This window comes from Hemicordylus capensis, chromosome 4 (genome assembly GCF_027244095.1).
Source record: "Hemicordylus capensis ecotype Gifberg chromosome 4, rHemCap1.1.pri, whole genome shotgun sequence".
NCBI classification, from domain to species: domain Eukaryota; kingdom Metazoa; phylum Chordata; class Lepidosauria; order Squamata; family Cordylidae; genus Hemicordylus; species Hemicordylus capensis.
Genome location: NC_069660.1, coordinates 240165893 through 240178011, shown reverse-complemented (window position 1 = coordinate 240178011; position 12119 = coordinate 240165893). Strand labels below are relative to the sequence as shown.

Here is a 12119-nt window from a genome sequence, read left to right as displayed (position 1 = left end):
AGTTTTTACTACTTGTGCTGTTTTATGAGCTGCCATGTATGGTTCTGTTGTTATGTGTTGGTGTTGACTTTATATTGTTTTAATATTTCTACTGGATTTTATTATTGTTTTAACAATTTTGTTGGAAACCACCTTGAGATATTTTATGAAAGGCAGTACAGTATATGAATGTGACAAATAAATAAATGATGCCCAGTGGTAAGCCCCTGTTTGCTCAACCACTTGTTCTCTACAGCGTTGGGGCTGCCTGATCAGTCTGCAGCAGCCCTGATGCGGGGCGCAGTGACTCCATACTGCTGCGCATCATGTTAGACACTATTAGAGGATTGTGAATGATCAGATCCTTCATTTATTGTTTGAAAACTTGTATAGAAAAGTGGCCTATAGCTATTTTAAGGTATTATGCTGTGTGTGCATACAGGTGCCTGTGCACATCAATGTGTTTTCATGTGAATGACTATACGTGCATTCATTTTAAAAGGGAACCTGGGTACAGGCCACCTCAAATGCAGGGCACAGACAGGAGGTGCACTACTGTACATGCATGGGATGTAATGTGTAGATAGTTGTATATATACCCTAATAACAAGATCAATCAAAATTATTACATTATTACATGAGAGTGCCATTTGGATGTTCTGCCTCAAACATTATTACATTATTACATTATTACATTATTACATGAGAGTGCCATTTGGATGTTCTGCCTCAAACATTATACAACTTAGTTCATCTCTCCCTGCGTCTGTTGTTCCATCAGCCTCTGAAATTCAGATTGTAAGGTCCTTGGGGCAGGTACCAGGATTGCGTGGGCTGGTTAGTTTCTTTCTTTGCTTTGCTTTGCTTTTGAAACTCTGAAAAGTGCTATGTATACTGACAGTGCTATCTTTTATTTATTATTGTTGTTGTCATTGTGGTGATGAGAATGATGATGATGATAATAATGTGTTTAAAAGTTTAGCTCTCTTCTTCTTGAGTAGATCAGTGTAAAGCTGGCTTGTGAACTTTGGGATTTATGAGTTTACTTGCTTGTCCTTAACAACACTAGAGAATACTATACTATACTAGAGAAATGTATTTAGCTGAGCTTCATTGTCCCCTTTAATAATAGTCCTGTTGCTTGGTAACAACTCCCAGGATCCCCACAAGTCCTGTCAGTAGTACTGCATCCACACTCTGTCCAAAGCCTTGTTCTGGCATCTATAAAACTATATTTCCATTTTCCATCATCTGCAGCTATCCCCCCCCCATTTGCTTCTGCTTCTCCAGTTTTGCAAATGAGCCGATACATTTCACGTAGCCAACTAGCTGTGTAAAATGAACAGCACTTTTGAAATACACTTTCTTGGTAGGATTTTTTATATATATTCTCACATAAGCTTTTTAAAAACATTGTTATTTCTCAACAGGGGATACAATTAGAGGGCATGTGCTCACAGTTGATGAACTGACTATTAACACATTGGAATACTTCTGATTAAATTAGACCCTCCTCCGTTTTCTCAAGTGACAGGTCAGGTACTTGCTGCTTTCCTTCTGTTGCAAGGGCATGGCTAATGGGAAGTTCTCTTGTCCTATCTGATTGCCATTTTGAAGTTTCATTTCTTCTAGGTCTGTTGGGAAAACCAGAAGTAATGCATGACCTTGTTTGCTGGAATTAGGACTAAATTGCATTTTTCTAGGGGGAAACCCCTATAATAATGCCTAAATCGTAGTTATAGGTATAATCATTCTCAAAATGTGTCTTTCTGAGCTTGCTATCTCCCACTGCAAAATGAAGTGAAAAGCCTTGTGGGAAGATGCTTAAGGGAAAGACTATGCTTATAGGAGTCTGAAGAAACCCCTTGAGAAATTTCACTCAAGAAGTGAGTCTTCTAGAAATTCATTTCCCCATGAAAATCCTCATGAGAATTCTCAGATGTTTCTTCTTGGGAGGAACCCTAAAATTAATTTCAAATTTTTATTTTCTTGAAATTTCAGAGCCACCCCTACAGATGTGCAGAAATCCCCTGATATTTTTATTTGTCTTATAGGAACATGTTTGGCTTCCCTTGAAAATTCTCAGGTATTTTTTCCATGGGAAGAACCCTGAAATCCATTCCCAATTTACTTTTTTCAGAACGTCAGTTTCCATTCCAGCACTTTGGTGCTGGAGAAGACTTTTGAGGATACCATGGACAGCCAGGAAAACAAACCAATGGATCATAGAACAAATCAATCCGGAATTTTCACTTGAGGCGCAAATGACCAGGCTCAAGCTATCATACTTCTGACACATTATGCAAAGATCCAGCTCCCTTGAGAAGTCCATAATGCTGGGAAAAGTTGAAGGAAAGAGAAGAAGAGGACAACCAGCAGCAAGGTGGATGGACTCGATTACAACAGCAATGAATGCAATGCACCACTGAGAGACCTTAAAGGCCAAGTTGAAGACAAATCATCCTGGAGAGAATCAATCTATGTGGTCGCCAAGAGTTGACACTGACTTAATGGCACTTAATAAATCAACCAGTCAATTCCAGTATGCTGACAATTTTCACACAGCTTAGAATCAAGAGAGAGAACAGTTTCCCATGAAGAATAAAAACACTACACAAAGTCACACACAAACACACCAAATCCCGTGCTTAATTGTGGTTCACCAACAAAATAAGGTGCCCAAGGAAGTTGTGCAATTTCTTTCCATAGAGTTTTTCAAACAAAATTGGACAAGTATCTGTAAGTGGTACTTAGGTATCAGGTGTCAACCTTGAAATGGAGAGTAGAATGAGATCCACTAGGTTCTTTCAGCCTCCTGATTCCAACAACCCATCTTCATGTTCAAAAAAGCACATGGGCTCAGTGAATAGTCTGGGAACATCAAATGGTGCAATATTACTGAAGCAAGGTAGTTTTAGACCTCATCAATACTTTGAGTAGGAGACCACTGACAGCCCCATGCAATGTATATATAATCATTATTAGAAGAAATATAGCACCTAGGGCAAAAAGGAGCCTGGACCTGAAGGGCTTCAGAGCTCCCCCCCCCATCATGGCAAGGCCACCTCCCATTATTTATTTTTTTTACTTGTGGCTACCGCCACTGCTGCTCCTGTTCCAGTGGGGCCTCCAAATGATCGGGGGCATCCCCAGAGCCCCTCCATTGCACCGCTTCCCTGCGCCTGCCCTGCCACTGCCCCGCGCCCGCCGCTTCCCCACCAATATTTGTCATCCTCACTGCTGGGGGTGGGTGGGGGCTGAGTGGCCGAGTGGAGCAGGCCTCTCCCCGGTGGTCAGCCTGTTGGCGGGCACAGCTGCACAGAGAGAAGCATCGCAAGCTCATGATGTCACAGGCATGCAACGCTTGATACTCACTGTTCAGGTGAGCCTTTTCACAGGCCGACCAGCTACTGCGTCCACAGCTCACCACCGCCACCACTGGGGGGATGCCTGCTCCGCTCGGCCATTCACCCCCAATTCTTCAGTGGTGAGGATGGCAAATATCGGTGGGGCAGCAGCGGGCGCGGGGCAGCAGCGGGGTGAGCATGGGGAAGTGGCACAGCGGTGGGGCTCTGGGGAGGTCCCCGATCATTTGGAACCCCCCCAACAGAGGAAGCCACAGACCTGATCCCCAAGGTCAGTGGCTAAATCCGCCTCTGAGGACATGGTACAACCCTCCTGTGACTAATATTTCAAAATGCAATAAAAGATCTCATTTTTGAAAACATATTGCAATCAGAAACCTAGTCCTTCAGCAGAAAACTAGCCTAGAACCCTTCTTTCTGGTACACTAGCTTTATATAGGCAGGGTGTGTATTATGTGGAGGCACATTCCTTCCTGTAACACCCTTCTGCGTTTTATTTTGAAGTGAAATAGCCTCTCCCAGGTAGGCTAGAATTTTTATGAATATATACATTAGTCCTAAGAACACACAGACACAATCCTAAGCATATCTTCTGCCCTCTAAGTCCCACTGAGTGGAATGTCCTTCCAAATAACAATCACAAGCTTAGAGATGTATTGTATTAGGTAACTTCTGTACCTCTTGTTTCACATAGCTCTCCAAAGTAGATTGCCTTTTATGTTTGTGAAAGAGTTAAAGGGACGTTTCAAAAAGGGTGACCAGCTGTACAGTGCATTATTGTTTCTCTACATTCCATCCCAAGGGAGTTGTTAAATAGCTGATTGTACTTTTGTGCCTACCTTAAATAAACCAGGCTCCTGACTTTGACCTGCTTAACCTTTTACGTATTCCTGATTCATCACACTGTAAGGAAATATGCTGTAGGACTGCTATTTCCTGAGCTTATCAGACTTCTGACCCTGCAGTTGTTGTAAGTCAATCACAGTGTCAAATCCGACTGTGCTAGAGCATGTTATAAATAAAGGTAACTTGCTCATCACCTGTCAAAAAACTGCCAGCACCATTTTCTGTCTTGCACAAGCAAAGCGGCCGTGGAGTCGATGGGCTCAGTTCAGAACCTTCAAACCTTCAATCCACTCCACAGCCTCTACTACTGCAAATGAAGACTTCCTCACTTGCACTTGGCGAAAATTAAGGGTGCATAAAAAGTGAGACTCAACAAGGGACACATTCGGACTGGCATAATTTCATTAATCTTAGTAAGATGCTGCAAAGAGACAATTTGATCCCCAAGTGTCTAAAGTCAATGGCAATCCTGAGTAGATCTTACAGTTTCACTTATAAGAGTCATTCCATCAGCATCTTGTAGAAATGCTGGAACTGTGTTATGCACATGATTAACATGTAGCCAGGGCTGCAAAATGGTTCCTGAAGCTTTCTAACATCCAAGTGCACTACAAGTAATTACCCCCCCCCGGCTTACAATGCCTTTGTTTCATCCCAAGGAAAGCCCACACCCACCCTTCCACTCTACCCCAAAATCCTATTTTTTAAGGAGAGATCATCGGAAAAAGCAGTTGCTAGGGGACTGTCCCCATAGCTCTTAAAGCAGGACCCTCTTTTTTCTATTCCTGGTAATAGGCCTCAGATTAATTATTATTCAGGAACTGAGATTCTTGATTTATATCACTAATAAGTATGTACTTTGTGTTGCTGCCAATGCAAGCTGCTTGGAATGCAGGATGGAAAAGCTGTGAATTGATATACACGTACTGCCGATCTTGGTAAGCTCCAAAGGGAAACAATTCTGTTAAAAGAAAAACATATCATACATCATGGACCTAAACAGGCCAATCTTTCCACACGACACAGTCACAAACTGCCCAGTGAGGACCCCCATTTGGCATCTGCCTCATCCCAAGATCTTGCCTCCCTGGAAAACGTGGGCATTTAGTTATGACTCCCGCATACAAATTAATATACTCATGAAAAGGCTCTGTTTCTGGGAATCAAAATTGCTCTTTTGACATAGCTGTGGTTGGGTGAGATTGCTAAAGAGGCAAGATGTTTGGAAACCAAATTCAAATGGCCATCCAGACGAACTTTATCCTCTGAAGGAATGCATGATCAAAACTTCAGCAGTGGCATTTGTTTTTAAAGAGTCATGCTGTAAAACAGGCATGACTGTTAAGCACAACAGTGGAACAGGCAACGGAACACACCGGATTCTCTGACTCGCTGCTTCAATAGGAGGACTTTCAGCTTTAAAGAGAAACAGCGCCTGCTTTGCTTTTCCACTTGCTTAGCAAAATAAACTGAGAATGAAAGAGGATTCCTGTCCTTGAGAAAAGTTTGTTTTCCTAACAGAGCACAGTGGGCAACCTTGGATATGAAGGCTGCTTTGTCCTTCCTTTAGAGAGAGATTCTGGACACACCAAGTGATGTGTTATTGGTACCAAAATATCTCCTGTCTCGACAAGCCCCCTTTCCTAAAAATCTAGAAATGCATTCCTCACACGCCCACCAAATCCCTCACAAAGGCAGAATCACCACTTACTGATGTGCAAAGTAGGAGCAGAATATTCTGAAGACTGTGGGTGATGAGATGAATAGAACAACCTCGATCATGCCATTGCAATTTGTGGTGAGAAGGCCAGTGAAGGTGGGGAATAATTGCAGGATGGCAACAAGCAGTCTAATACGTTTAAAGCTATTTAATTGCATGCTTCTCAGAGAGCAATTGAGTAGAATACTGGCTGCATACTTTTCCTTGTATTTTGACAAGTGAAAAAGGTTAGACACTAATATTTTTCTAGAGATGGATCAGACATTCATCACCAAGAAATCTAAACCTGATTTGTTGAGATTAGAGAGAGAAAAGGGGAGGGGGAAATGGCCTTTTTTGCAGTTTGCAAAGAGGAGCTCACCAGCACTCCTCCTGGCTGGCAGCCTCCATTTATGATTTTCCAGCATGCTTCACAATGCAGCATCATTCTGAAGGAAACATTGAAGGTGGGAGGGGGGTGGGGAAGGTGGCTGCTAACTGTAAGGAACAAGGAGTACCACTGAGTTCAGTTGCCCCTCCAAATTGCTCCAAACGCCCTAAACTGTACTGTTTTAATAATAATATAATTGTTGGTTTAAGAGAGGGGGGAAGATGTGTGGAAATGTGTTGTAATATGACTAGCCTGCAGGTGGAACTTCCTTCTTCCTGCCGGTACTTCTTGTTGAACTTGTCCCTTCCTGTTGCACAATAAAGTAGTCTTAGTCTATAATGGCTGCCTCCCTCTTCTGACACCAGCTCAGAGAAAGGCAGCCATTATAGATCAAGACTACTTTATTGTGTAACAGGAAGAGACAAGTTCAGCAAGAAGTACCGGCAGGAAGAAGGAAGTTCCACCTACTGGCTAGTCATATTACAACACATTTCCACACATAAAGCACCCAAAGGCCCCCAGTTTCACAATCTGTAAATGAGACCTCTTTGTCCAGTTTTCTCAATGAAAGTGGAATATTCAGGGTGAGTTCCTGGAAGACCCCCGAGGTCTTTACAGGCTCCCCTGTGGCTACAGACCCACACTCTGGACTCTGCATTCCTGTTGGTGAAAAGTAGAGCTGTGCACTGGAGTTATAATTTGTGTTTGAGAGGGAAATTCCAACAACTCTCCACACAGTAACGTCACAAAGAGAAGCACTCTCAACTCTCCCTCATTATTTGGTAGTTTACTGTGCTGCTGCACCCCATTGTTGTTTCCCTTTCAAACTTTTCATCTTAATGTGAATAAAATGGGATTCGATGGGGACAACAACTTAGGGCTGAAACAAAAGATCTCAGGTGACAACTTTTGTCTTGAAACTGAAGAGGTGGGAGGTGAAAGAGAGACAAAAATCTCATTTAGTTTTGAGGGTTTGGGGGTGCGCCAGTCAATTTTTATGTAAGTGAACTGCTGCTGCCAGCAAGAATTTTACCTGTTATCATGTATTTGTTGGTTAAAGAAATTCTTAACCATCCTTCAGCTTATATAGAGATGTGGGATACAGTTTACACTCAAACGCTTACAATTAAAATAAATATAACAAGCAATGACAAACCCACAGAAGCAGCAGCAAGGTCAGTATAATCCAGCACACAATAAAAACAACTTAAAACCAGCTTCTGCCTGGGCAAATGAAATATTTGCCTGACACCAAAATGACAACAGAGTTAGTGCCAGATGAGCTTTCCTGGAGAAGGCATTCCATACCTGGGGCTCCATGTTCAAAAAATGATATCTCCCCAAAAATCACATCCATCCCACTTCTGATGGCAATAAGACCTAAAGGAGGACCTCAAATACAAACATTGAAAAATTAGTTGGTACCCTTACAGCTCATTGAAAAAATGTTTTATGCCTCCTGAAAAGCGATTAAATGAAAAGCAATTGTCCCATGTATACCTGCATGCCTTTGATACTGTATGTCATCAAGTAAAGCAAAGCAAGTGTGAAAATAGATAAAGTATTGCTTATTCTACAAAGATATTCTAAAGTGGCCTGGACACATCTGTTGGTACCCCTAGAAAAGATCATAAATAATTGGATTAGAGTGATGTTTCAAATTAGCTGTTTTCTTTAATTAGTATCACACATGTCTCCAATTGTGCAATCAGTCATTCAGCCTATTTAAATGGAGAAAAGTAGTCACTCTGCTGTTTGGTATCATCGTGTGTCCCACAATGAACATGGAACAGAGAAAGCAAAGGAGAGAGTTGTCTGAGGAGATCAGAAAGAAAATTATAGACAAACATGTTAAAGGCAAAGGCTATAAGACCATCTCCAAGCAGTTTGATGTTCCTGTGACAACAGTTGCAAATATTATTAAGATGTTAATAATATTACAGTCCATGGGACTGTAGCCAACCTCCCTGGACACGGCCGCAAGAAGAAAATTGACCACAGAATGGGCAGAAGGATAGTGAGAATTGTTGGAAGTTAAAGGACTATGCGCTGTCTCTTTGCCTCAGACAGTGGAGGACAGACTAGTAAGTCAGAGGGCTAGAGAGTCAAGACATTGGTCATCCCTTCTCCACTGCTCTGATGCTATCCCTTTGAAATGTAGATTGCTACTCTTAGGGATTCAACTTCCTCCCTCTCTCTCTCTTCCTACCTGCCCCTCTACCTTGCAACATGGCAAGCCTCTCTCCCTGTACCATATGTGCAGAGAGGATGCAGAATCCATCTGCATCCAGCTAGATAGATAGATTAGAGATCCTAACTCCTCACTTTCCTATCTAGAATGGAGTTCCTTAATAAATCCCTTTTATATTGATTTGAATCTATGAATTGGCTCCAAGTTACTTTACTCTCAGGATACACGCATGCCTAACTAAATGTCCGCTGTGTTGTGCCTCTGTGCACTCTGCTATAATGAGAAAGGGATTCTCTCACCACAGAGAATTTCCAACAATTAAGACGTTAATAATATTACAGTCCATGGGACTGTAGCCAACCTCCCTGGACACGGCCGCAAGAGGAAAATTGACCACAGAATGGGCAGAAGGATAGTGAGAATGGTAGACAAAAAGCCAAGGACAACTTCCAAAAAGATACAAGCTGAACTCCAAGGTCAAGGTCCATCAGTGTCTGATCGCACCATCCGTCGCTTTTTGAGTGACAGTGGGCTCAATGGAAGAAGACCCAAGAGGACTCCACTGTTGAAAGAAAAACATAAAGTCAGACTGGAATTTGCTAAAATGCATATTCACAAGCCACAATGCTTTTGGGAGAATGTCCTTCGGACAGATGAGACAAAACTGGAGCTTTTCGGCAAGTCACATCAGCTCTATGTCCAGAGATGAAAAAATGAAGCTTTCAAAGAAAAGAACACCGTACCTACTCTGAAACATGGAGGAGGCTTGGTTATGTTTCAAGGCTGCTTTGCTGCGCCTGGCATGGGGTGGCTTGAGTCTGTGCAGGGAACAATGAAATCCCAAGACTATCAAGACATTCTCGAGCGAACTGTATTGCCCAGTGTCAGAAAGCTCTGTCTCAGTCGCAGGTCATGGATCCTCCAACATGATAATGACCCAAAACACACAGCTAAAAGCATCCAAGAATGGTTAGGGACAAAACATTGGACTATTCTGAAGTGGCCTTCTATGAGCCCTGATTTGAATCCTATTGAATATATATGGAAAGAACTGAAACATGCAGTCTACAGAGGGCACTCTTCAAACTTGACACAGCTGGAGCAGTTTGCTCAGGAAGAGTGGGCCAAACTACCTGTTGACAGGTGCAGAAGTCTCATTGAGAGCTACAGGAATCACCTGTTTGCAGTAATTGCCTCTAAAGGTTGTGCAACAAAATATTAGGTTAGGGGTCCCATCATTTTTGTCCATGCTATTTTCATTTGTGTTATTATTTGAAATATTCTGTTGCATCAAAACACTAAAGCAAAGTCTGATTTTTGTTAAATGCAGAATAAACAAGGATGGGTGCCAATTACTTTTGCCAGTTGCAAGTTATTTCAGAGACAATTGTGGGTTCTTCTTTTTTCATGGAGGGGTACCAACACATTTGTCCACGTGTGTAATGAACACAATAAAATCAAATTATTATTTTGTCCTGGTTTTTTACATCAGATGTTAGCTTGCATTATTTTAAAGTATGTTTTGTAAGCTGCCTTGAAGATTTTGATCATGTGGCAGTTACAAAGTTGCAATAAAAACAAATAAATAAAAGACATACTTCTCAATTTTGATCAATTTATCTTCATTAACACGGACACTTGGAAGAATCAACTCTCTAAGCAAGGAATGCAGCAGCTATGTACCCAAAGTTCCATTTGTTAAGTTCACAAGTGCACTTTTAAGATAACATTTTCTCCATCATGACCCCCATTGCCTTTTGAGATCATCTAGAGATGTCCCTCAGCAGTTGCCAGCAGCTTGTCTGGTGGCCACTCAGATACAGGCCTATGTTACTACCCCAAGATTTTGAAATGTGCTACCTGCTGAAATAAGAGCCTCCCCATCTCTGACAGCTTTTTAAAGACTTTAAAGATTCATTTTTTCACCCAAGTTTTAAAAACTAGAATTGTGGTTTTAACTTGTTTTAATGTTTGTTTTAATTTGTTTTAAGTTGTAAACTACCCAGGGATGCAAGTTTGGGGTGGTGTATAAATATAATAATTAAATAATAAATTTTAAAAAATAACTTCCAACATCCTAAGACCACAATTAAGGAGATTCTGTTTCATCCGATACACGAGAAACATTCTAGAATGTCTATGAAAAATATTATTCTTTAATGAGGTGAAGATTTCAAGGGTAGAGTGATTTAACTATGCCATTGTACTAGATGGGCAATACTGCACTTTGTAGTTTTAGCCCAGCACCAAACCTTGTACATAGAAATAACGACCCACAGCAAAGCCTGCGGCCTTCACAAATGTCCTAGGTAAGAGAGATGGAAACAGTGGACTCCCCAGATGCAAAATAATGTACGGGACTATGGGAAATGGATACTGAAGTCAGAGGCACAACTTAAGGCTGTGGAAGAGAAAATGTCCCAGATGCTCAGTAGACCTAGAGGGAAGGAGGTAGAGTAGGGTAACTGACTGTGCTCATTGGGGGCAGACTGACTGCTGGAGTGGCATATGTGTGACATTTTGCCTAGAGTGAATTGATCAGTAGAGTTCTTTCCCTGATCACCCTTTGCTACATTTGAAGCAAATTGAAGAATCCAAATTTGATACTGATAATCTTTACACTTTCTATTGTCATCTTTTAAAGTAGAACCAATTTCTAGGTTATTCAGTAAAGGCAGGGACATTTTGCTCAGAGCAGTCATTATATGCTGCTTTGATTTCTATTATGTCTAGCAGAAATCAGCAACATGATGTATGGCCTTTATTAGTAGGCAGGGTAGTTTTTCTTCTTCAGCATATCGCTTGGCAGGGGAAAGAGGACCCCTGGCTTTTATCTTGGCATCCAATTGCTCGAACTTGAGTAATCAACCCTTAGGACAGACAATTCCATTTTTCGCTATATTTTTGGCTGCTTCCATTATCAATTTGTCACTATGCCCAAATATGAAACAGGCTTGATCATCTCAGCTTCAACCTCAATTCAAAGCTGATTACCTCTTTAGAATCATCACAGTCTTCGGCTCTGATCTTGATGCTTTCCTTGGAGAGCAGCATATTAGCTTCTCAGAGGCTTTCATCTGCATGGCTATTACTTTGTGTGACTTAATGAACAAGAGCCATCTGGATCAGTGCTTGACCGTGTTTGCACCTGTGCCTGCATCTGCCCTGTCTGGCCACATCAGGTGGATGTTCACTTGTAAGATACATCTCAGTATCAGAGAAAGGGGAGAAGGCAGGAGACTATTTCTCCTACTTAGTAGCAACAGCAGCCACACCAGATGGCTCATGGAATAATCAGAGCTGGAACAACAGAGTTGAGACCTCATGTGGGGTGGATTGCAAGTGATCATTATAGTATACTCATCAAAGATACAGTTCTGTTTTTTGCAATTGGCAAGCCAATGCAGATTTAAACAGTGCTTCTTATGCATTATATGGGTTAAAGACCTCAGAAACTGGCCAAAGGTTCTGTAGCCTAAACAGCCACATAATGTATCCTAAACAGCCACAGAATGCAAATGCATACCCCATTGTGCCTTCTGAGTATAGACACTATTCAGCTGTATGGTAATGTGCATTTTCATACAACATTTTAGCAATATAAGACTCACAGAACCATGAAGCTAGAAAGAACCCAACGGGTCATCT

The 12119-nt window shown here is 41.7% G+C and overlaps 1 long non-coding RNA gene across 1 annotated transcript; it reads right to left on the bottom strand.

Moving 5' to 3' along the window:
• Window positions 1-1330: 1330 nt before the first annotated feature.
• LOC128324769 (uncharacterized) lies at window positions 1331-6574 on the bottom strand. The gene is made up of 3 exons (XR_008307087.1): window positions 5902-6574; window positions 5049-5151; window positions 1331-1613 (listed from the first exon to the last, which is right to left on the bottom strand). It is a non-coding gene; the product is annotated as an uncharacterized LOC128324769 (long non-coding RNA).
• Between the last annotated feature and the right edge of the window lie 5545 nt (window positions 6575-12119).